The 27,155-nt window shown below is 41.9% G+C and overlaps 1 long non-coding RNA gene across 1 annotated transcript; it reads right to left on the bottom strand.

Annotated features, from left to right (window-relative positions):
• Positions 1 to 852: 852 nt before the first annotated feature.
• LOC140697930 (uncharacterized) lies at positions 853 to 23,832 on the bottom strand. The gene is made up of 4 exons (XR_012075310.1): positions 23,548 to 23,832; positions 17,839 to 17,911; positions 15,549 to 15,624; positions 853 to 1,005 (listed from the first exon to the last, which is right to left on the bottom strand). It is a non-coding gene; the product is annotated as an uncharacterized lncRNA (long non-coding RNA).
• Positions 23,833 to 27,155: the final 3,323 nt, after the last annotated feature.

The following is a 27,155-nucleotide window of genomic DNA, read 5'->3' as shown; positions in this document are numbered from 1 at the left end:
TGTTACTTTTCATTGTTTACGCACCTCCCTCCCTGATTACAATGTGAGCTCCTTAAAGCTGGTAACTTGGTCTTTCCCATTTCAAATGCCTAGAACAGTGTGGTACGTAGCAACATCAACGATTCCTTGCAAAGAGCTTTCTAAATGCCGGGCACTGTTTTAGTCAGTTTACATATATTAAGTCATTTAATCCCGGTAATCACCCTATCGATGATTTATTGCTATCATCCACACCATACAGATAAGAAACTGAGGCTCCAAGAGTTGAAGTGATTTGGCCAAGTTCACACAGCTGATGAGAAACAGAGCTGGGATTCAAGTCCAGCAGACTGGTTCCTAATTCCATGGAATAAATATTACACTCTATGACCTCACCATTTATTGAATAAATTGAAGAAGTGATTATATCCATTGGCTTTACAAGAATGTGGGATGACATAAAATGCAATCATTATATCCAATATGTAATATACCCCCCAAAACAGCAATTTTGTAATGATCTTCAGATTCGAAGATCCTATTTTTATGCACAATTTTAAAAGCTTATATCTCTATTTATTTTATAATATCCCATATTATATTAATTACAGAACTCTTTGGGAGCAGTCCATGATAAACTCCTCCACTGAACTGAGCATATTTCTTATCTCCTGAGCCCTGTTCTAATTCTCCTTCCAAATCAGTCTGCTAAGTTTAACTTGTAAATTCATTTACTTGAATAGTTCAGGTTTTAGTCAGAGAAAAATAAATTGCAATTAGGTTGAAAATTCATGATTTTGGAAGTGGGAAATAAATCTCAAGGTGTCGCCTTGATTGAAAATATTTCAACGAATAAATGGACAAATTAAAAAATGTGCTTTCAACCTTTATTATTCGCTATTGACTCAATAAATGCTGAACCGTGGGCTGTTCACAGATTAATTTGCCAGTTCAATGTGCAAACTCCTCTGAGCCTTCCGCAAGCTGGACTCAGTCCTCAGTTAATTTCATTACAGCTTGAAAAGACTAGATAAAAAGGAAGATGAATGATATTTGAAATTAGTATTTCCCCCTTCAGGGCCAATCTACAAATCAGATATATCAATTTTTTATCCCATTCCCAAATCAAATAATTTCAGAGACTCTGTACTGGCTGAGTTTGAAACCGAAATCCCCAGTGAGTGGAGACTCACAGCTGTGGTTTACTTGCTCCGTCTTCAACTTAGGAGCAGAGCCATTAATTTGGACTTCGGTTCCAGGCTGGCTCCTAGTGAGGGGGTCGGCGGGGGTGGGAGCTTGGCAACCTCCCGCAGGCCTGGAGGAGTTAGGTCTAAATCCATCAGCCCTTCTTTTTAAAAGATACAATAGGAACTTGCGAAGATTCCTTTTTCATCGGTCATTTCATTTTCGTCTCTTTAAAGACATTCTTTGGTAATGTGGTCCTCTTAGCATCTTAAATATCTCGCAGGGGGCTACAAAGACGCCATTCAGGGCTTCGCGGGAGCGGAGCTCCGTAGTGTCACCAACACAGGAACTGGGAAGCTACTGCGTGTTCCCAGGGAGGGGCTCCCAGCCAGAGAGCTGGCAGCGGCAGCCGCTGCTCTGGAGAGGCGATGGCATGAATGCATTTCGGACAAAGGGCCGAGGGAGGCCGGACCCGTTTTCCACTGAGGAAAAAAGCCTGCCGTCAACAAAACCACCTCTTCTGCTCTCTTCCCTGCGTCCCTTCTCCAAGCTTCCCGGACGCATTATTGAATAAGCCACCCATTGTAAGCTGTAGAAATTGTGTAAAACACAGAAACGTGACTTTATTGGGGAACAGGAGGCGTGACTTGGCAGGTCACCCACCATAGTTGCTGCTTTTATTGGCAAAGTGGCCTCGGGGCAAATACGCATTCAGTCCAGTGAAAAACTGAGTTTTATTTTTAGATGACACATCTGTGAGACCCCAAATGTCGCCCAAATATTGTAGTATTCAACAACACTAGTATTGCAATGGTATTGTGTAAACATGCCTCCCCTCCCCAAACAAACAAACAACAAGTCAGGAACGCTGAATAAGCTGTCATGATCAAAAAATCAAGAGTTGAAAAGATAATTGACTTAATCTACATCATCAGTAAATGGACCCAGAAGTTCTCAGTGATCAATAAACCACTGTGGTATCTAAATCATGCACCCAGAGAATAGTGTAACAAAATCTGTCTCCCCCAAATCTAAGATAGAGATGTTGGGAGCCTGAACTCCCCTTGGTGTTGCATCGTTGTGGTCATACATTACATATGGTTCCCAGTTAACAGCGCTGGTTTAAAGCACAGCAACTAACACTAGGGCCATTCAGTTACGCTTATTCAGTAACGAAGAATCCCTAGCATCTTTCCAACAGGATAAAAGCAAATTGTAGAAACCTTTTTCTCTAATGGCAATACTCAACAAAAGGCCATTTCTTTTGAAAGTCCCATTTAATTGTAGTTTTTGAAAAGCGGTAGACATTTAGGTATTTCACTTAAATCCAATAATCGTGGTAGAGTATTTGACTTATGAACAATATTAGTAAAGCCTAGAAAACTGGCATTGAAACCCACAAATTCCCATTTGCTCATTTAAAACAAAGTTCTTGATAAGCAGGATGGTGTTTTTCCCCTCCCCCAACTAACATGGCCCACATGCCTTTCTAAGCACGCACTTGAGTTTGCAGCTTTTATGAAATCTTTCCCCAGGCCATTTCAAAGCAGGAGATGCCCTGCAAAGGTGTCTGCACCTTTCCCTGAAGACCGTCTGTTGAACTTGATTGGGATCACGGTTCACCGTTATCCCTCCCAGAGATGATGGAGCGTTTGCTCTGTGCAGCTCACCCATGGAGTCCTGAAACTCCCTACTGAGATGGCTTTCAGTATTCTCACCTCTACAAGGTACTCCCACCACCTCCAGTCAACTGTCCCCCACCTGCGGGGTACCAACCCTCCATGGTATGGTGTGCGATGTGACAAAGGACCAGCAGGAACACTCCTGTTTTCCTCCTCTTACTCTGTGTGACCTCAAGAAGGAGCATCAGTCTCTCTGACTTTCAGTCTCTCATCTTTAAAATGGGGGCAACATCACCCACTACTCACATTACAGGATCATTTTGAGGTTTAAAGAAGATCATGCATGTTAAGCACTTAACAGAGCACCTCATACAGAAAAAAGGCTAGAGTCGCTGTTATCTGAAGACTTAGGAGACAAGGATAAAAAGCCAGGAAAGAGCTAGGAAAGTCAACAAGAAGCGGGGAAATGATGTGTAAGTCAAAGATGGAAATAGATTGAAAACGTGATCACACGAAGACTTGCCGCCGGCTAGTTGTTCTGCTTTTGTGGGGCTCCTCTTACCCGTTACTGCTGCAGTTCACGTCCCCCGGCTGTGCCTTCAGTCCACTTGGAACAACATGGAGTATAAGTAAGCAATGAAATGCCAGCTATCGAGAAGGCAGGTCTGCAATCCCGGGAGAAGCATCGCTTGTGGGTCTGCAGCCCTGCTACGTATGCTCTGCATGCTTTTTCATAATTGTGACAGGAAGCGGGCAGCCCCAGCTCGAGGTAACTGACCAGAGGTAATGAGTGCAGGGCTGAGCATAGCACAAAGAGAACTGCGGGGACCCGCCCCTGCCCTGAAAATACTTACAATTCAAGAAGGACAATGGCGGCAAAGAGAGGCAGCCAATGGAAGACAGACGGTTCTGAGCCAGCGTGCAGCTGAGGAGGAACGTGTGTACTGTGGAAAGTTTCAAAGTCAAAGTACGCCAGACCAGGAGAAGGCATAACCGAGTGCATAGCCAAAGGACTGGATATTCAAACTGAGTAAAAGCTGGAGAAAGGGAAGACTTGCGAGCCCTAGAGGATGCTACGAATATGACTGTCAACACTGAGAGTGTTGGGAAAAGGATAAACTGTGGGTCAAGGTGTAACCTCATATGCTGCAAACTGTCCTTCACTCCCTGGGAACTGGGAAGGCCCCCCTGTCAAAGGGTCCAAGAGTAAGACTGAGGCGTGGTAGGATGCACTGGTGTTCACCAACCCCACGCTCTCCACAGGGCTTGAGCCCATTTAAAGAACTCCACAGAGAAGAAACGGATCAGAAAATAAAAAGTGTGAAGCTTCAATTGCAGTTGAGCAAGCCATGTCTCTCTTGTACTTAAACATTCCATTAAAACGCTGATTTTGGAATCATACCCAATAGTGGCCTATTTGGGGCTGATCTCAGAGGATCAATATGTGTAGGAGGTTCTGAACTCTCTCCGCAGGTGCTGCAGGTGTTCTGGGGTATCTCTGCATCTGCAGAAGCTTTGCTCGGCAGCACACTCTGCTGCTGCCTGCACAAACCGCCTGGAAGCCAGTCCTCACTCTGGGGCCACTCCTCTGAGCCCATGGAGGAGGGAGAGCTGGAGTAGTGAACACTGGCTGGTCTAGGAGTTTCCTCTCTTTAGGCAGCAGCAGAATGGTCACTCTCTTCCTGGGACTCATTGAGCCATTGAGCCTTCTGCCACCTTAGGTTGGAGAAACTTCTCAGGACCTCAGTCATTTTCCACAGACAGAAATTGGGAGATGGGGACTCACTGGAAATGATGATGCCAGTAACAACAAGTTTCTTAGCTGAATCTTGGTTCAATGGCAATATCATGTCCATTTGTGAGTTCTCTGGTTAGCCAATGTTTTAACAAAGATTTTGGAGATAATATTAAGAGATAATTAGCTAATAATTTCTAACGGTCCCATGAAAAGACTTCTGCATATAAAGGAAGAATATCTGGTTTTAGGATAAATGTACTATCTCTGTACGCAGTCAACTGATCTCACCATGTATCAGCTGTGGAAAATTCTAGAGCTCAGTTCTAGAATTCAGTTGCATAATCTGGGAATCAAGTGAGGACCAAAACATATCTGCTGTGCTGATATGCATGCTAAGTGTTTGCAGAGACATGAACCAAGAGCTATGAGGTCGTAGGAGAGGGCTAACGAAATTTCTGGAGAAGTCAGGTAAGTCTAGCACCTGAGCAGGACAGGAAAAGATGGCTCGGAGTAAGACCAGTGAAGAAGATCACGTGACGTGCCCAAGGCTAGCCCAAGACAGGATAGCTTTCCAGGTTGCTACCTTCCAGCCCTAAGAGCTATGGTAATGTTTCCATCTGCGTAGGTCTGGCTCATTGCACACCTCTTGCTTATTCATCATCATTTTGGAGGGTTTTGCTTTGAACTTGGGTTATTGCAATAAAATAATCTTTTGCTACCTGATTAATTAGAAACTATTTGACAGTCAGAAGGAGGCTGACATTTGCCTCCACCATGATCAAAATGTAATTAGTGTATATTAATATGGAAGAGGGGGTGTAAATTAAATCTGGCTTTTAAGCCTAGAAATGGCTAGGAAACAAGAGACTTACAGCTGAAAAGCACTTTCTCCACTGTGCAAAAAAGAAGATTTTCTTAGCAGAAATATTAAGAGAAAATTTTCAGAGCATAAAATGTATGTTCACAGGAAAAGAAGCATAATTGATAGAATCTATGATTTAACTAATGCAAAGGTTTCTTTTTATTTAAAATAAGCTAACTTTCCTTGACTCGCTTCTGACTTTGGTACACACCAAAGAGATGGGAATGTCCTCCTAGGAAAAGTTTTAGCTCTTTAGTAAAATAAACCCATCAGGCCATTTCTTTGAGAAGCCAGTTTAATTACAAGGCCACATGTGTATGGCCGCCAGAGAGAACTAAGATTCCGTGTTTTGAGCAAATGCCCGTTGATCAGCACCCGCTCCACACCTTGCCTTCCTCGCAAATGCCTGGGGAAGAAAACTCACACCACAAAGACAGCAAGGCTGCACGAGTGGTCTCATGTGGCCCAAGTGCCTATGAAACTTTCTTTCATAATTGGGCTTTTTGGTTACTTTAAATTTATATGTTGTTGGTCCTATGGCAAGTGTCTCCTTCTGCATTGATTTTTTTTAAGGACCTTTTTATTCTTAACACTGGTTTCAGCATTTCTGAATGCTGATGCTAAACACAGATGAGTAAAAGATGAGCAGCTGCTCGTAACAGCAGGTCGAGGATTCCCTGCACCCACCCTAACATCTCTGGTCAGCCTGGTTCAGCACCTGGAACAGCTCCCGCCTTACCTGTAGGTCAAGTCTCAGGTGCCCTATGAACGCGTAACCCTACCCATCCTTATTTCCCTAGAGCGATGGCTGATTCTAGTCCCTTTGTCTCCCTCTTCCTCAGCCCACTCCATCTGGGTTTTGCTCAGAGCACACTTTTGGTACCCAGCTCTTCTCTGTTCATACATACCACACAGTCAGATACACCTTGACTCCTGCCCTCAGCCCTGGCCACACTGACCACTCAAGGGCCAAGGCCTGACTCCACAAACTCCTTAGAAGGAGGTCCAGAATCCAGGATGTTAACACATGTGATAATAATGAGTAGAAAGGGAAGATGAGACGATACCCTCACTCCACTGCACAGTTTTTTTAATGTCTGACTCCACAGGAGTCAATGCATGTCAAGCACACACTACGCTGTGGGCACTCTCCATTAAAGTCATTGTCCTCATTCTCATCATTTACTATGCACCTGCCATTCACGCTCTGTGCTAAGCACATTTCAGACCTTTTGCATTTAATTTTAATTAGTTTTCGCTGAGTAGGCATTTTTACCCCTGATGTACAGAGCAGGAAGCAGGGACTCAGACAGGCTACATGATGACCCCATCTACTTATCAGTCAAGCAGGGGCTGACCCTGAGGAGAAGGGCTTTTCCTCCTGGCCAGGGTCCAACTCTCAATCCAACCATTATCTCCAGGACCTCAGTCTGGTAATTACTTATGCTCTTTCATCTTCAGTTTTTTCTCTCTCTCTGCCACTTTTCCCTCTGCCTACAAATAGGCTTAATCATACCGGAGTGGGGGGATTTCTCTGGATCCCGCTACTCCCCTTTGCTTTTTTCTTTCAAGGCCAAACTTCTTTGAAAAGTGTTTAAAAACTCCTGCCCCCAGTTTCTCACCATCTGCCTGCTTCCTCCTCAACACTTCACTGGAATTACTATCTTGGAGATCAGTACTGGCCTCAGGTAGTTTCTCTGACTTCATTCTCTTTTACTTCTCTGAGCACATTTGCTCTGGACTCCTCTGCTCCCTCACCCTCCAAGTCCTTTGAAGTTTGCTTTTATTTTTCTTGCATTTAACTGTGTATTTCCTTCCCACAGTCCCTTTGGCATTATTATAGGCTCTTATAATCTTCCACCAGGACTACACTAGCAATTTTTCACTGGACTGTCTACAGTTCCACCCATTCCCTCTAGAAATCCCAACACTGATGATACTCTTTCCCACTCATGCCTTCATCAGCCCTCTTTTCCTTCTCGACGCCCAAGAACCACATCCTCATAAAGCTCCCAGTGCTAAACTTAAACTTAGAGCATCTTCCCTTCCTCCCCATCCTAATCCCAGAGCTCAGGCAAGAGAACGCTGCAGACAAAACCCAGCTGGAAGTTTTATTGCACAAAATCCTGCTTAGAAGCTCCCGCACCTGGTTGGTTGTTCAGTGCTGTTTATTCCACCTAGACTCCTTAAGAACGTAAGGACATGTTTGAAGTCTAGAAAATCTGGAAACATATGGACAGGGTGAGTCACTCATTCATCCAACAAACTGTTCTACCATAACAGAATTAAGGGACACTGCTTGAAATTTTAAAAGGGCAGATTAGATCAAATTAAACACTGCTTTTACCAACTTGATACTCTAAGAACTAGAAATATTAAAATTTTTTTTAAAGGATCAAGAAAATTTGCATAAATGCATAATATAAATTTCTAATGGAGGAGCGTTGGGGACAGTCACCTGCACTCTGTGCTGCCCACTTGGCCTGGACGTGTCCAACTCTTCAAGCTCTTTGTTCTGAGTTTCCACTCAGGATTGAGGGCTCAGTGCAAATAGACTACCATTTAATTATACATGGTCTTGAAATGTTTAATGTTGCATCACGAATGTTCATTCCATGACCTTAGCTAGGTTATAAACTCCTTGTACCTGTGTTCAGGGCCATGTCTTTTTCCCCCTATATCCCCCACAAGTCCTATTATTGTAACTATCCAAATATTTTTGAATAAATAATTATAATTAATCCTCAAAAATTTGAGATTTATGTTATCTTAGCCAACCATATATTTTATATTTAAAAGAATGTTGGTATCACTTCCTCGGCAGAACAATGGGGAGCATGGATCATTGATTTGACCAATTCCAGTATTTCTTATGTGTGTGGCGAACTATAACTTATTCTTCTAGAACTGATCCATTTAGAACTATATATGAACACTTCAATCCAACCACATATAGAGAAAGATAAAATCATGATTAAAATTTCCTAACACAACCAAGAGAAGTCCCTGGTAATGATTTTTAATATTAAAATTACACAGCTATGTGTGATATTAAATCTGAAAATACTATTTTCCCTAAAACTTAGCCTAATTCTTTAAGAAGAACAAGTATTTACTTATCTGTCAATATTATGCATTTTCTATAACCTAACCTTTCATTTGTATGTACTTGGAAGCCCACATCAGTTATTTTTTCCAAGGATCACGGGAGTTTTGTAAATGCTCCATTGCAGTAAGACCTGTAGGAAGTAGGTATTTGACATAATTAAAACTTATGATCGTGGAGGAAATGGAAAAGGATCTGCAGGGACTCGTGTTCACTTTCCATAAAATTTCTGAATACTCCTCTCCTACACAAACACCCAAGTTCACCAGCTGTATGGTTACAGTACATTCACTCCACCGACAGTGTTACTCTGTGTTGAACTGTAAATGGCAGATTTAAGAGATTCTGTAAAAATGTTGGGTTATGAGTACCCACTGTCTCCAAATTTGGCTACAGTGGATCCTTCTAGATGTCAGTGAAGTGAATCTTAGTTCATGCAACCACACTGACTTGCCAGGAGAGAAAACCACAGAAGTTGGGATAAGAATTTGGCCCTGCATGGCTGGTCTCCCCATGGAGCTGACCCATTTCCTCCAGAGAAGATTCTTTCTCAGGCATAATTTTGGTGTTGCTTTGCAGACAGAGAAATGTCTCTCAGGACAACATTTTAGGCTGTACAGTGAAGAAGTGGCCTCTAAACACCACAGGGCAAGTAGCAGGATCTTAATTCTCAGAATTTGGCTCTTGGTCAGCTAAGCGCTGAAATCGCAAACAATTGTTCAGTCTTAAACTAACAGCGCCATTTTCATCTCTCTAACAAGTCTGCATGCTTAAAATTCCCAAAGCTTAAGAAGTATTAAATGTCTGGACTCTACCACAACTCCTGCTTGGTTTTTGTTTTCATTTTTTTTACTTTGAAAAAAGAAAAGCTTGAGCCTTAAAGGAGAAACATTCAAAAAAGATCTAAGTACTTGAAAAATAAGGTTAAAGTAGAATATATTCATCTTTTCCTTAGTTGCACCTACAGTGAAGCTGTTCCTTTTATTCTCATCTTTCCTCTCCTCCGTTACCTCTGTGCTTTGAAGAACTAAGAGCTTTACAGAAGGTTTGATTGATTCAAGGAACCAAAAGCAGAAGATGTTCTCCCAGCAAAGCCATCTGTTAAGCAGTCAGATTCCCCCAGGCATTTGCTTGCAGCAAATATGACATAGCACCTCCAGGCAAATTGCATGACCCAGATGCCAGGAGATTCACTGTTCCTGAACCACTTCTGTGTGATGAGGATTTTAATCTTGGCAATCCCAAACATGGCCTCTGATTTACTTCAATATAAGACAATTTTCCTTTTTGTCAAATATTAGGGGTAGCATTCTTTTTTAAATTCACCCTCTCCTTCTGGAAAGCTGTACAGTTCCCCATCATGTAGCTTGGTAACCTTTCTTTGCTCTTTGCTTGCACTCAAATACAAAATATCTTGAAAGAGACTTACAGAATTTCTTTGGCCAAGTATAGAGATATCTCCACATATATGAAAAAATAAAACTGCCTCCAGTTTCCGAGCATCCCCTGTGTTCATCTTTAACTGAAATCCAAGAACAATATAGCTATAAGCCATCCTAAGCTGCTTCTCAGGAAAATGTTATTTTACAGAGAGTCAGTCAGCTGGCTATTCTATATTAACGAATGCCTTCTGCATGGTTCCTTAGATAAAGCTCTGATTCACCCAGCAGATGCACATAAAGTAGCTCAAAGGTCAGCAAATGACAAGGAGAAACATTTAAAAATACAAACACAGATTGAGTATTCCTAAACTGCTTATTCCTGCCCTTCCCATCCCTCTCAACCATGTGGAGCAAAATAACTCCTTGCATTTTCTGACCAAAGTAGTTCCATTTGAAAAGCTTGCCAGCCGGGATGTTTTAAAATGTTGCTGAATGATTAAACACAAATCCTTAAATGGAGAGAGCTGTTTTTTATAAAATATCCTAGAGCAGTGCTGTCTGCCCACACTTGTGCCCATGTCTGGCTGCCAGCTGATAAATGTTGCGGCTTTAAGATATGACTTATTAGCATGCCTGTAAATTTCTACCTCACACAGTCACCCAAGGGTGATTGCTATCTGTTAATTGAATTCTGTGCCAGCAACTGTGTCTTTGTGTGCTTGCCATTATAATTTCAAGGATTCTAACTTCATTTCCTATTTACAAATAATAGTGATAAAAATATAAAGTGATGTATTTATGCATTCCCAAGTGTATGTGTGCACAAGTGTGTAGTCATATATATGTGTGTGTATGTATATATTTACATATATTTTATATATTTGCATATTTGCTTAGGGAAAGTCACTAAAGACACAATACATTACAGGAAGACACAATTTAATAAGCCAAACTTTTCTATATAGAAACACATATCCAACCACTTGACAGTTTTCTGCTATTGAGCATGGCTGGTGAGTCTGCAAAATAGAAGCAGGCATTTTTATTTTTTGGACAATAATCAAAACTGACACAGTGGGCAGAATAATCAGTGAACAGTTATAAAACTGTTCATTTATCAACCTATCTTTTCCCGGAGCGTATTAGGATAAGCCACGGTGATTTGGTTAGCCCGCTTTGGATTTCAGGACGTCTGTCTCTGAATCAGGCATTGCATGGAATGAACCTCGGGTGAAGAAAACTGGGCCTTGGATCAGGACCGCACTTCATCAGCCATGGTGAGTACGGTGATGGGTCAGGGGCTGTGGATGCCTTACAGTCAAGGATTTCAACTTCCCCGGTGCCAACCTCAATTTCCTTTCATTTGCTCCAATTTTCTAAGATTAAGTGAGTTTCCTACAGCATGGTCAAAGTTTTAAGTCCCCCTGTAGCTAAGTAATATGCCCAATATATGGTTTTTAGTCATTGGTTTAAAAAAGTTACTGACCGACTAATCCAGAAAAGTGTTCCAGACATTACTAACAGCCCAAATGACTTCACCAGATCAGACGATGGATGTTTCCCAGTTCATGAAAGGCAGAATGAATGGTCTAGATTTTCCAAGGACAGGTCATTGATTCTTGGCTGTTCTAACCACTATCTTTGGTGGGACCGCCGTTTTGTGCCCATGACCCCTGCTTCTGGGTGAAATTTTCTCCTTTAGAACTGACAAGGGATGCGGTAAGGTACAACATCTCCCAGGCTAAAAACGCATCATGAGCTTACTGTTTTCATGGGATCTCTGGTATCTCAGAATATTTCAATTAAAATTACACTGCTTGTTAACTTCCAGACTGAAAGTGGTTAAAGTGTCAATAAATAAGAAAAGATGAATCAAATGAATGGACACAGCTTTCTAAGGAATCTTCTTTGATCTGGAGATGCTTTCTAATTTCATGGAAACTGCTGTGCCCATGCCTGGGGTAGGCAAAGAAATGTCTTTCTACACCCCTCCAAGTCCTGGCCTTCTCTCTGCCCAGCTCCTAGGGCCCCTGAGACATCATACAGACTGTGCCAAGCTTCCTTCTGAAGTAAGGTTTTCCCAACACAAAATTATTCACTTAGAGCCTCTAGTAACTTCTCCACAAGCAAAACAATTTAAAATTCTGTTCTGTTACCATGAGTAATCTTTTTAGGTATTGGGGAAAATATAATCCGTTTTTTCAACTCAATTCAAATAAAAGTTGAGACTCTACTTTTTACTGGCCTTCAAAATACAGAAAAGATGGGGGGGGACATAAAATCAAGCTCATAAGAGCCTTTGGGGAGAATGAAGTGGGAGTGATGGACAAATAGAAGACAAGTATACAAAAAAGTGAGTGTCATAAGTTTTAAAAAATCGAATGGTGTTGAAAGGAGGAAAAGATCACAACACACACGGTGTTGAAAGAATGGAGAAGATTTATGGAGAGATGGCATCAGGAACGTATCTTGAAAGATGTGGAGGATTTTGAAATCTGACAAACTACATGAGGCAGACAATCCGAGCTAATGAGGCAACGTGAGGAAAGACACAGCAAGCAAAGGCTCTGGGTGTGTTTTGGGTGTGCCGGCACTTGGGTCTGACCAAAGTCTAAGCCCAGAAAAAGAGAGTGAGTTTACTCCTGAAACGGATAAGCCGTATCGCACAGGGTCCTTGCTGACAGTCTGCGGAGGTGAACCACACGGCGAGGAACAGGAGCCCCCGAAAGTCATTGGGCTTCTCCTGGACGCTATGACTGCAAACGTGCTTTGAGAATAACAGTCGACAAAGTGTGAGGGAAAGGTTGGAGCTGAGACAGAGAGAAGACAATGTTACAAGCAGGGACTATTAGAATAGAAATGGAGGTATACCAGTTAGCTGTGGCCACAATAATGCAGCATGACAAACAAGCACAAAATTAACAACAGTGAACAGTGATAAGCCTTTATTTAGGTCACAAATCAGCAGGGTGGCTGGGGGTCATCGGATCTGGGCTTCCACGTGGCTTGCCTCCCTCTCTGAAGACCCGTGGGCTAACCTACGCCAGGCTCCATTTGCCAAGGGCAGACGCACAGGAACAGACGCACGGAGCACAGTCACGACCATGTGAGCACGTGCCAAGCTCTGCGGAGTCAGACCCAGTTGTGTCCCAGTGGCTAAACAAGCCACTTGATCCAGCGTTCGGAGGGCAAGGATGTCTGCGTCTCCCATGAAAAGAGCAGGAGACGGCGAAGCGTCTGGGTGATAGTCTAACTGACCTGAAGGGCATGAGGGTGACACTGGAAATGGTAAAGAGGAAGCACATGTGTGGAGTCTCACAGAGGTAAAACCTGAGAAAGTCGGCCGTCACAATGGGCAGGATTAAATGATGGAGCAACAGCAAACTGCAGGCTTCAAACCTGGGAAGCTACGATGACTAGGCGGGCACTATCGCAAGTATTAAGAAATAAAATCGGGGGAGGAACGCAACGCTTCACTTCAGATGTGTTAAATTTATTTGTTTTATTTTTTATGGATGTGCTGGATATGAAGTGTCAGGAGACTGAGCACAGATGTCCTGTTCCTGTAGAGCTGAAACCCAAACAAAAGACGTGTCAGGAGGGTCATCTGCAGAGAGGTTGGATTCAAGGACTGAATAAGATTTTCGAGAAGCACGTCAGTCTTAGAAACAGAGAGGAAGGGTCCGAAGGCAAGGCCTCCGAGGGCCGCTCCCACCACTCAGTCGGACCCCAGCCAGCAGGCTGTCTCTGACAGCTCCTTCTCCTTACTGTCCACGTGCAGCCACTTTCAAGGTTCTAAGCACTCTTTTGCTGGAATGTCCATCAAACTTTTTCTCACATTCGTATTTCCATAGCCCTTTAATGGTTGATATGATAGTATTATATCTCATACTTGTAGGAAGCTTAAAATGTAGATTTGGAGTTTAAAGAGTTTAAAGTAGAAAGAGCAAAGCTAGAGAGATAAAGGAGTTATCTGGACAGAGCTGGGAGAGTCAAAGTCCCAGGAAATGACTGGGATCACAAATAGAATAAATAATGGAATAAAGAAACAAGAAACTCAGGGGCGTGAGTCACTACAATTCGGAGGGGCATAGAGGAATAGCACCAGCAAAGGAGATGACAGGCAGTCAGAGGAGATGGGGAGATGAGACTCTATGGGCTCAAGACACTAACGGTCAAGAGAAACCTAAGATGCCGGGTTCCACATATCAAATGTGACAGAGGAATAGAAGTTGGGGAGGTCTGGAGAAAAGATACGCGATGGCAAACAGGAAGTCCTGAGGGTCTAGAGAGACTCGGTAAGATGAAGGGGAAGGCCAGCTACCAAGGAAGTGAGGCATAAATGGGAGTAAAGGGATATGGACCATGCTCCTGAGAAGTTTGATCTTAAGGTGAGAGGAGACCCAGAGGGACCCAGAGGAAAGAAAGACAGGAAGCAGTAATCTGGGGAAGTTTCTGATTTTATTTGGATTATATTTTACAATTAAAATAATTCCATTATTCTCCAACATAATCTTTCCCTTTGAAGAAAATTCAGCTCTTGTGTTGACTGTTGAAGTGTGGAGACTGGGGAGAACCATTTCAGTCCTTTTCCTCTGCCTCATTGTCCATGCTACCCCTCTTCACACATGCAGTCCCCTCCTTTCATCAGTTTACACCTCACTCACAAGGGCTGGAGATCTGGCTGGTTTTCCAAAGTAACCAAAACCCCAATCAAAAATTAATTTTTATTTGCTGTTTCCTTGGGGTTGAAAAGTGTTGTGATTCTATTATGCTGTGCTGCTAATTTTGCATTGTCCATATACCTTCAGGCACCAACTCCTACATAGTTCTTCGCTGAATCCCAGAGCAATTTTTCTTCTGATGAACAATGCAGGTACACAGATCAGGTGCCATAGGTTGTTAGGGGGACTCAAACGTATTGCTCTCCATTATATCTGAGTTTTAGGGGGACTGGTGAATATGCTCATCAAAAGCACAGAAGAGTGAAAGTTAAGTGTTTTTATTGAATGTATTATCAAACGCACCTGTTCAATAAGGCATGAAAGTTTCTTGCGGAAGGTGTCAATGATTAACAGATATGTCTACCTGAGCAGCCAGACTGGGCAGAAAATGTGTGTGTGTGTGTGTGTGTGTGTGTGTGTGGCGTGTAGGGAGGGAATCTATCACTTTTAAAGTGGAACACTTCCTTCATTTCCTCCGTAACAGAGTCGATAACCCCAGCTACCATTTTTGAGCATTTGCTTTGTGGCCCTTCACACAGATCATCTCACTGCTTTCTGGTAAAGTACTAATATTTTTGAGTCCCCAGAGCAAACTGACCCTCTTCTCTGGAAACTGGTACTTTCATGGTGCCCCTCACCATCCCGCCTGCCTTTCTTCTCAGTATGTCTTTTCTAGAGCTGACTTAGAATGGGGCTTTCCATTTTCACCACTCCCTGTGCTTTTTTTTTTTTTTTTTGGTACAATCAGAGTTTATCCAAAAGACTTAAATCAGAGAATACTGGAGATGCCAAAGAACTCAGGAGCCTTTTACTCCTCCCCTTGTTTTATTAATAAAAGAACCGAGGCTCTTAGAGGCTGAGCTGTGGCGCTTAGGGGGCAGGAACTCCAGTTTCCTGCTCCAATGTAGCACCAGACACATGATCTCCATAGCGATTCTAACGCCCCTTACCTGCCACTGGTCCAGATCCCATCTGATTCTGAGTCCGCGGCCGGGCTTCCCAAAGCTGATGTCACCCTGCACAGGCCTGAGTACAGAAACAAATCCAACACAAGAGCTGGCAGTTCTCAAGAATGAGTGATACAAACCTCCCTGTCCTCAGTACAGGGCCAGGAACGGTTTGCAAACCACACCTCTGGCCTCGGTTTCCTAGGGCTGCTGCTGGGTTTCAGGAGCGCAAACAGGCCAGTCCAGACACAGAGTCAGCACTGAGACGGCCTGAAACGGAACATGTTGTACAGCCCATAAACTCAACTAACTCTCTGCCGCCAGAGTTTCTACTGCCTGATGGAAAATGAGAACTTTCCCAGCTGGAAGGTAAGCCAAGCCGAGCTGCTTACCTGGGGGTCTAGCCCCATAATTCCTCCAGTCCAGGAGGGTCTGCTAAGTATATTTATTCAAAATAGGAGCATTATTATGTTTTCACTTTCAAAATTTGAATATGATTTGATTTAAATATTAATATTTATGTACTTTTTTTCCTACTAAACATGCAATATAGCCGTCAACATTAAGACATCACCTTAGTTCAGTGATGGACTCGAAATGTCCATGAAAATAAATATCCAAGTATTTCTTAAATATGTGTTTACATAATGAGTTATTTAAATGTAAGGGATTATAACACAGGTAAACAGCTGCAAGTGGCATCTACGTCCAAAGCAAAAATGTCCACTGCTACTTGTAACATGTGATTCATAATTTAGCCAAAACATATTCCTATGTTTATTACATAAAAACTATATTGTATAAAAGAACTATATACTCTACCCATAAGCATAATACACTTTTCAAAGCATTTAGATCAGCAAAATGAAGGAGTTACAATATAGCATGACAGTGTTGAAAATTATTTTGTTAATTACATTTTTTCCCTGAACTACATAGCACGTAACAACCAGGGGAATGTATTTGACAATCATCAAGAGCAATTCTATGACAAGTGATGTCACACTTTTTAGTAAATTCTGACAAATCACATACCGTGTAGTTTTTGTATAGAAGTATTCAACATCGTATTTCAATTCTCAATAGCTGTGAAGTCTTTTTTAGCCAACCAATCAAAATATAAACTCTCAGAATATTTAACAAAATCCAATTTGCAGAGCCAACTCCACGGTGTAGCCTAAAAGGAATTAGCTCATCCCTCTTCTATAGAGTCCAGTTTTTCCCCTACCCTTCTTTTTTCTCTAGTTTTTTTTTTCTGGAAGTGAAATGGGAAATGGATAAAGAGGCAAAGATAGTGAGAGTGAATGCTTTCTGCTTTTGATCAGCAGGAAAAGATAGAGGCAGAAAGGGGCAAGGTGAGGAGAAATTGGTAGCATTTCGCTGGGGTAGGACCAAATCTGTCAATCACATCTGCTCCACACTACCTACCACCCTAGGAAAACTGCTGTTTGGACACAAATGTCTAAATCCAGTTAAGCTCAGCACAAAGGGGTGACGCTGTGACTGCCGTGGATGATGGGATGTGGCAAACGTGTGGGCAGAGAAAAATATCTGGTATCTGCTGGTGGGCAGCTTCCCCTCCCCCTTCCCCTCGCTCGGGATGACCTGAAACAACCAAACTACTCACCAGAGCGTGGCATGATGCTTTTTCGCATCTGCTCAGGTCACCACATTCAACATTTCAAAAGCCAAAAGCAAATTAAAATTATAACTGGCCTTGAATTTGCTTTGTTACTTCCCAGTGCTCACCTTAATTAAGGGTCTGAGTTTTTTGAAAACTGATTTCTGTAAAGAACTTAAGAACCACAGTAGTGACTTCAGGTGAATGGAAGACAGCAGGACAGCATCTATTACATGCTCCTGAGCATTTCATATGGTGCTCATGCCGCGTTAGGGGAGATGCGCCTTCCTGTGCAGGTGAAGGGTGAGCCTGGAAAACAGCTGCGCTAGACAAGACCCAAGGACCCGGTCAGTCAGGAGTTTAGGATGGTTTCCACCTAAACAATAGCAGAACAATGAAATTCCAATATTTGTAAACCCAAAACACACACACCCAAACGTATATATGTGTGTGTTTATATGTTATATATGTGTATATGTACTATTTATATTATACTACTATATACAGTAGTATATAAGATGACATATAATATGCATAAATTCTTATATATATATATAAATGTGATTGACAGGGGTCCATTTGCTGTCTACAACTCTCAACTTTCAAGATGACTCTCTGAGACAATGAAATCCCCTCCCACTGTGTAAACCCAGGTGTCTTCTCTGTAGTTACCTGAAGAGGAGATGTAATTACAGAGCCCACTCTCTTCCAATGGATTTAGCATCTCGATCACTCCACTGACCGACTGAAATAGATGAAAACAGGACTTTCATCGACATACATGATTTTTTTCCCTGTAAGTTAAAATGGCAATGGCCTATCATTTTCCTTCTTACATTTTTTAAGTAAAATTCAAGTTAGCAGTCAAAGACAAAATACAAGAGTGCACACGAAAGGGTTCAAAAACTTTCTGAAAGATTTTTAAGGAAAAAAAAATCAGGAAAAAAAACAAAAAAGTGACTGTAAGAGCCACTCCTTCCAGCACTAGTGCGTAACAATATTTTCACAGCAAGCTCTTTCTATAGGAAGCTGCAAGCTTCTGACAGGCCTGTTTGCACCAGGCTGTGTCTGAGGAAGTCGCCTGGCACATCTGAATGCGTTTATTTTGTTCTGGATCCATAAACCCTGGAGAAGGTTCACTCTCTTTTTCATTGCAATTCTTCCCCAGTGGTTGTTTTCTTTCTTGCAAAGTAATTTCATAATGCAGGTGGTATTGGCACTAATATATTAAAAGTTAAGTGTGTGTCAGCATCCCCAGGTCAACCTTCAGATGTTGCTGTTAACATTGACATCAAGATCATTACGAAATCTCCATCATCTAAATTAAGTATCAGAATGGTATTGGCATGAAGACACAATGACATTATTCATGCAAATAATCAAAAATATGCTTCCTGAAACCAAATGATAATGATGGCATGAAATGTCATTTCTGTGCCTTCTAGACGATCCGTAAGGCTTGGTTTTCGGCACCCTAGTCCTGGAGATGATCGTGAAGCAGGGGAACAGGACGAAGGCATGTTGTTTACATGATTAATGCCAAAATGGAGACTAAGAACAAGACAGCAATGGGCAGGATCATGGCGACGGCCAGGCAACCCTTTCATGGCCCCTCTTTACTGTACAATTACCCCGGCAATTATTGTTGAAAAGAAGATAGCTTATTTTATTGTTGCCAATTTCACATCTCAAAGGATCTCTCCCATAAAAACGGTGCAGTTATTAAAACACTGATGTTATTCTAGAGCACAGTGGAAAAAAAATAATTAACCCGAGTTCTCACGGGTTATCTCTTGCCACCCCACAAAAATGTAATTACTGCCCTTCGGAGAGCATAAGGAGAATTTGACTTTGGAGACTGGATATCTGCAGACTTTCTCAGCAAGAGCCACGGCAATGATGGGGATGAAGTTCCTCTGGGGGGGCAAGTGTCTAACCCTGTGGAATTAACAAGGTTAACAACACGTAGAGCAGAATACTTCATTCGGTGGGGGTTCCCATTAATGAATAATACTCAAAACAGTGATGACATTGGCCGGGAGGCTAAGTGAGCAGGACCAGTGGAACCATCCCCAAATAGCCTATTTGCACCTCTCCTCCCACAGCCAAATTTTCGAAACAATCTTTCGTCTACAGAAGAATTAGGATCTTGTCCAAATCCACTTATAATATGGGGCTCCAATTCAGGGAAAACAAGCGAAAATTCACAAGCATGACTTGCAATTAAATCATACAAAAATCAGAGAGATTACTTTTGAAAACAGTTAGTGATGCTGCTGTCAACAGAATGAGTGGCAGTGGTGGATGGAGAAAAGGAAGTTGTAGCAGGTCCCTAGAAAGTTGCTTTGCTAGCAAATAGAAAGCTGTTGCTCGGTGGAGTTTGCTTAATGAGGCATCAAAACTTCCATCACTGCTTGGAAGCCCAGATCCTGCTATAGTTAATCTGAAAACACATCAAACGTGTACCCTTAACTTGCTGCTGTGTTAATAAGGCCTTGTCTTGGGGCATCTCAACAATGTGTCATGCATTGTAAGTAAAGCATTTTTGTAAAGGTATTACTTGTACATAATTTACGTGAAATACTGCAATTCAAAAACAGCATACTTCGTATGTCTTCATTGGAAAATTTTTTTTTAGGTCTTCTGTCCATTTCTGGATTGGGTTGTTTGTTTTTTTGTTATTAAGTTGTATGAGCTGTTTACATATTCTGAAAATTAAGCCTTTGTTAGTCACATCATTTTCAAGTATTTTCTCCCATTCCTAAGACATTGCTAAAATTTATGTCAGAAAATGTTTTGCCTATGTTTTCTTCTAGGAGGTTTATAGTGTCTTGTCTTATGTTTAAGTCTTTAAGCCATTTTGAGTTTATTTTTGGTGTAAGGGAGTGTTCTAACTTCATTGATTTATAGGCGGCTGTCCAGTTTTCCCAATACTATTTGAAGAGATAAAAATGGCCAATAAATACATGAAAAAATGCTCAACATCCCTATTATCAGAGAAACGCAAGTCAAAACTACCATGAAGTATCATCTCAAACCAGTCAGAATGGCTATCATTAAAATGTCCACAAATGATGAATGCTAGAGAGGGTGTGGAGAGAAGAGAACTCTCTTACACTGCTGGTGGGAATGTAATTTGGTGTAGACACTGTGGAAAGCAGTATGGAGATTCCTCAAAAAACTAAATATAGACTTACCATATGATCCAGAAATCCCACTCTTGGGCATACATCTGGAGGGAACTCTAATTCAAAAAAATACATGTATCCCAATGTTTATGACAGCACTATATACAATAGCCAAGACACGGAAACCACCTAATGGCCACCAACAGATGACTGGATAAAGAAGCTGTGATATGTGTGTGTGTGTGTGTGTGTGTATACACATACATATGTGTGTATATATATATATACACATACATACAATTGAATACTTACTACTCAGCCATCAAAAAGAATAAAATAATGCCATTTGCAGCAACATAGATGGACCTGGAGATCATCATTCTAAGCGAAGTAACCCAGAAAAAGAAAGAAAAATACCCTATGAGATCACTCATATGTGAAATCTAAAAAAAAAAAGACACGAATGAACTTATTTTCAAAACAGAAATAGACTCACAGATATAGAAAAAATTTATGGTTACTGGGGGAGGGGGTGGGAAAGGGTAAATTGGGAGTTCGAGGTTTGCAGATACTAACTACTATATGTAAAATAAATAAACTATAAGTTTCTTCTGTATAACACAGGGAACTATATTAAATATCTTGTAGTAACCTATAATGAAAAAGAATATGAAAAAGAATCTATGTACGTATATGTGTGATTGAAACATTATGCTGTACACCAGAAATTGACACATTATAAACTGACTATACTTCAATTAAAAGAAATTTTTAAAATATAAATAAATAAAAACAGCATGTTTTACAAAACAGAACCAAAAATAATTTGAATACTTATCATGCTTTGTCTTTCAGGAGGACCATCTATAAACCCACAACTGGGATTTACTTTGTCCATCAAACACAAATCTACCAAAGACTCCAAATGTGTCCTCAGGAAGATCCCGCCCATCTGGAGAGAAGAGGAATCTGCCATTTCTTCAGATCGAGAGTCTCCTGGAGTCAGGAATGTTTTAATTTCCCAAATGCTTAATAAAGAACCACACACTGAATCTTGTTCAGAACTGGGGAGACTGGTCTTACATCACAGAAATTCACAACAGTCACATGAAGAAAACTCTAGAACCTTGAAAAAATAAAGTGTTAATTATGGTGGCACTTTTTAATTTAGAAGTAAGGATATCTTCCTCCAAGAATTACCTCTATCCAAAATTATTGTGCATGAAATCTTCCCTGAAAACATAAATATGCCCTATAAAATATAATCTTCCCAAACTCCCTCCAACACTAATTGCCCTCTGTATTTTAAGAAAACCAGTTTTAAGATCATCTAGAAACCAAAAGAAAAAAAAAAGAAAGAAAAAAAAAGTAAAGAAAAAAGACACACATTGTCTTTCTTCTTAGTAGGTATTATTTCTAGTTTTAGCAAGAATAATAAATAACATTATTATACCATGACCCTAAGTCCCCATAAAGGTCATCAGCCTTGACAATATTCCAGTTTTGGGGTCTTCCTGGTAAGGAAAGAATCACCCTTCCTCCTTCTGCTCCCTGTTTTGTCTGCAGGCAACCTGCAGAGGCAGAGTGACAAGTCTGTGATGACTGTGATCAGTGAACAGGCTTTGTCGTGATCACCTTCGCAAAGAGTAGGAGGATGGGGTGTAGCTGTGTTACCTGCTGGGCAGGCAGATGAGGAGATGGTGAAAACCGCATGAGAGAAGGGCCAGAGAGACCAAGACCAAGTCCAACAGGGACGTGGCAGAACCGCTCATATGCAGGTCAAACACCAGGGGCCCAGGGAGAGCAAATCTTCAGATGGGGCCCAGTTCTGAGAGCACGAGGTGCAGAGAATGGGACTCGGCAGACCAGAGAGTGCACCGGAGCAAAAGAGGGAGGAGCAGATCCACACCCAGGTCCCCAGGGACCGGACAGATGGGAATCCAGCCGGGAGCCAACCCCTATTCAAAGAGGGTGCCAGTCCGGCCTGTGCCTTGGGATCAGGGCCAGGAACATAGATGCAGAAACTGGGATAAAAATGATGGGCAGCTTTTGGCCATCAGGGATGTAGAAAAATGACGCAGACCAGAGGAGGGTCTTGAGTCCCTAAGGTGTCCACAGGCAGGCCCAAGGCCAAGTGCACTCACCATACTACATGCTGGGAAACAGGGAGGCAGAGACGGCTGCTGGCCTGCCCTCCTCTAACTAGTCAGATCAAAGGAGCATCAAAGCCCACAGTGAGCAGCTTGTCTCCGGCTGTACCGAGTGCGGGGCCGGAGCAGGAACCTGAGCTGACACCTCTGGGTTTCTGTGACAAAACTCTACAGCCAGTTATCAAGCCTTCGCCATCTGCCTGCAAGGGGGGGGGTGCCAATCTACAAACTGGCCTGCTGTCTTAGAGCCGTGTACCCCCAGTGTGTGATGCCCCGCAAAGAGCAGAATGTGCACTTATCCCAACCAGCCAAGCCTTTTCTCTCCTATAAACATGTAGCTCCTTTCGAAACACCAAAATAAGTATTTACACTGAGCCCTGATTGAATGCACCCAGAGATGGTCTTCTTTCAAATCAACGAAAGCTTGATCTCATTCACTCCTGGCTTCTCTCTTTCCTCCAGTTAGCGCGGAGTCTGGGTGCAGAGCCTGGCTTGAAAGTTTTCTCAAGGATACTTCCTTCACGTCACCAAATCCCTGTGATAAAAATACTTTTGGGGGGAAATTACCAGTATAATAACAATCACCCAAATTCCCATCAATTGGATTAATTAAGAGAGCACTGTCTTATTTACTGTAAGAATTTTCCTTCTATGTGTGTGCTTTAAAAAAATAACTGAGTGAGAGATTCACATAGCCTCCCAATCAAAATGAAAACGGCATTCCACGTAAAAGTGAACCCCTCTGGCTCTGCCCCAGTCCCACCCCTTTCCCTGTTTCCAGAGGAAAGAACCAAAGGCCTTAACAATGGCTCTTTCCAAATTTTCTGTAAACCCCTGAATTTAGGCAGATGCAAACCCAGATTTGGTCCTGCTGCAGCCAAACTGCTACACACTTGTCTTTGCCTTGCCCCTTTCTGCCTCAACCTTTTACTTCCTCCAAAGATTATTATCCTCACTTGTCTTCTTTTTTTCTAATTTTTGATTTGATTTCTTTCTTAATTTTATTTATTTGTTTTTAATGGCAGTACTGGGGATGGAGCCCAGGACCTCACGCATGCTAAGCACATGCTCTGCTACTGAGCTATACCCTCCCCCTCACTTACCTTATTGACCAAGGAAGTTTCTTTTGTTCTCCCTACATGACAGGATGACTGTGGCAATGCACCAGTTACAAGGATGGCCATCAATTCTCACATCACCATTGTTTTCATTAAACAATCTTTCAAGACTGCCTTAACTTGACATGAATCTCCATCTTTCCCCCGAAAAGAAAAACCCTCATCAAAACATTTTCTATGAAGGAATGTCCATGTCCTTTATGACCCCTGTGATGGTATTAGAGGCATTTGGTAGGGCTGTCACACTGTAAAGACTGTGGGACAATGTTGGATACAGGAAAAGCATCACACAGGTGATGGTGTCTTGAAATTGGCATTATGTGAATTTATGCCATTGTTCATGCAATATGTATAGATTTTTGAGGTCATAAAAGGCAGACATTCGCCTTGGAGTTTTGATATTCAAGACATCTGCACCACCGAAAATATTTCCTCTGCTGCCCTGGGACTGAGGCTGTGGCTGGCTTGAATTCTGCACCATTAGTCAAAGAAATTTCTTAATGTGAAAATATGTAAATATGTTATCCAAGAAGCGAGCGGTTAGATTAGTGAGATAGCACAGAGTGTGAGTCTGAGATAGGAGACAGAAAGACTAGACATGTTGAGATGAGAAGAAGAAAGGCCAGCTGTATTTGGAATTGGCGACTCTAGGAGGGGGGACAAATCTCAAACATCAGAGTGAAGGTGGAACCCTGGGCGCTGCGCAGAGGTGGGTGAGCCACCCTGGGAAGGCTCCTGAATTAAAGAGCAAGGCTCCATGCCCCCTTGACCTGGGGAGAAGGAAGAACACAGCAGAGGGATGACTGGTGTTCAGAAAGCTACCCGAGCATCTTCCAAGTCAGTCATCACTGTGACTTCTCCATGAGGCCAGCAGTGAGCGCTCATGTCCATCTAACTTGCCTTGAGAGTGGAGCTACTGATGAAAACAAACCACCAGGCTTCTGCTCTTCTGATGCCAAATTTTTGATGTCAAAGACTGCGACTCTGCCCCCGTCAAGGACCTTCTGGTTGCAAGTGAGGAGAAGAACCCTTCTGAATAGTTTAAAGCATATGAGAAATTTATTAGACGTGATATAGACTATTTCAGTTTAAAACACAAGAGAAATTTATTAGAAACGATATAGACTATTTCCTAGGATCTAAAGGAAGGCATGCCTCACTCCTGCATACATACATATATTCGGGTGAATGATATAAAGTTGCCAATATTCAATCACTTTTCACCTTTAAAAATGGTAATTTCATAAGGTACTAGATATGTGATTTTTCTTCTCTCCCTCCCCCTGCCTTCCCCCTTCCATCCTTCCCTGACCCTGGCCTCTCTTGAAGATCATAATGTCTCCATTTAAGGGAAAACATCCAACAGTGTTAGAATCACCATATTGGAATTCCAAGTACATAGGCAGGATAATCTGTTTGGTGGAGCCTCAATCTTGTAGTTAGGAGCTGGGGTTAGAGACTATAAACATGGCTGCCAATGGCTACTTTTTTTAGTAAGATGTATGCTTGTGCACATGTATGTGGGTACATGTACATATGCAGGTACGCATGCATGTATGTAATGGAGCACATGTATGTGGAGGGGATGGAGAGGTCACCAGGGTCAGCGCTCCAAGAAAAATGATAATGGATTAGTGACACCACACCGGGGTAAATTTTACTCTTATTACTTCTTCAAACACCCTGACAGGAACCTAATAAAAATCAATTCAGAGCAGAAGCAGACTCACAGACATAGAAAACAGACTACAGTTACCAGGGAGGAAGTGGGGTGGAGCTAGGGATTTGCAGATACTAACTACTATGTATAAAATAGGTAAACAACAAGGTCCTAGTGTATAGCACAGGGAACTGTATTCAATATCTTGTAATAGCTGATAATAAAAAAGAATATGAAAGAGAATATACGTATATGTATAACTGAATCACTATGCTGTATACCAGAAACTAGCACAACATTGTAAACCATCTATAATGCAATAAAAAATTAATGAAAGTAGAATAGATAAACAAGATTATACTGTACAGCACAGGGAAATATATACAAGATCTTATGGTAGCTCATGGAGAAAAAAATGTGACAATGAATATAAATATGTTCATGTATAACTGAAAAATTGTGCTCTACACTGGAATTTGATACAACACTGTAAAATGATTATAAATCAATAAAAAATGTTAAAAAAATTAATGATGAAGATAATGTTTCAGTTGAGTTATTACATCATTGACCCATTGGATGGCTGCATGTAAACTTACGTTTGGCCATTATTACCCGAACACCTCCCAGGAAGTTCCATGCTTATAGGACAAAGATTCCTTTCAATCTCAAAATCCTCCACAAAGACACTTATCCACAGGACGGTGACACCTTTGCTTAATTCATAAAGGTGACGTGGGCAAACATCAAAGTCACATCTATGAAGTACAGTATCTGGCAGTGAAAACTGTTGTTAATATGCTATTATCAATAGCATTGAATCATAGTGTCAAGCATTATTCTCTCATTATTACATTTCCCACACACGTCTCTGTTTTCCAGGGTCTGAAAGCTCTTACTGGCTTTGATCCCATTGTATGCTGCCCCGGTGTTGTTATCCAGCTGTTTTACACCTGCAAGTGGTGTCTTCTCAAAAGACCGTGCTCTTCTGAAGAGCAGACCCTTGTATGGAGCCTCTCAGCTCCTCCCACTGTGTGAGTTAGAACAGGAGATTGGTGGGTACCTATTAAGCTGCTTGGAGAGCAAGTGGGAAAAAAAGAGAGAAACTAAATAAATGATTTTACAGTACCAGATTCTGCACATTTTAGATGAAGAAAACACAAAAGGGTAAATAGGACAATTTCCTAACGGCAGAAGAGGAGTGAATGTGAGAAGCAGCGAGAGCAGAGAACGCTGTAATTTATTTTCACACAGCATCTTTCATTCGAACCATTACCAAACATTTGCTGAAGAGTTAGTTGGGCCAAGGGCAGATGACTCAATGAAATATTTTAATCACATTTTATAATGGGGGTGAGACTCTCCCGAGACATCCTTTTGCCAAACTGAGACCCAGCAAATGATAGTAGACAAGAAACCAGTGGTGCGGGGAACTCAGAGTATAAAACAAGCCTCGGAGCTGAACCAGACGACACGTTCAATGCCAGGCAGAGGGGAGCTTCTTGTAACTCAACATCCCAGCGGCTGAGATTCCAGGAAGCAGCCTCAGTCTGCCAGGGCTGCTCCCATGGATGGATGAATGCCCTCTTTCTGGGGCTTAGGAAGCTGGAGTTGATTTAAGTCATGCCAATAAGGTTCTGCAAAAAACCTAAGGGGCAAATTTTTTCTGGATAAATCCCCCATGGGCAACATCTACACATGTCACTAACAAAAGATGCATTTAGTGCATTCATCTAGGAAAGTAGTAATGTTTGAAATATTTAGATTAGTATTGCAGAAGACTAGGCTCCTTATTCAGTTCTGAATTCCCTACCCCTGACTCCAAGGAGGCAGTAACAAGAGATTTGTCTTCTAACTACCAAGGCTCCCTCCTCATCTTTCTGGAAGGGTTAGTCAACTAAGCTACCATGAGCAGGGGAAACAGAGAATAGAA

The sequence above is a fragment of the Vicugna pacos genome, chromosome 8, assembly GCF_048564905.1.
Source record: "Vicugna pacos chromosome 8, VicPac4, whole genome shotgun sequence".
NCBI lineage: Eukaryota > Metazoa > Chordata > Mammalia > Artiodactyla > Camelidae > Vicugna > Vicugna pacos.
This window is presented reverse-complemented; position numbering and strand designations above follow the sequence as displayed.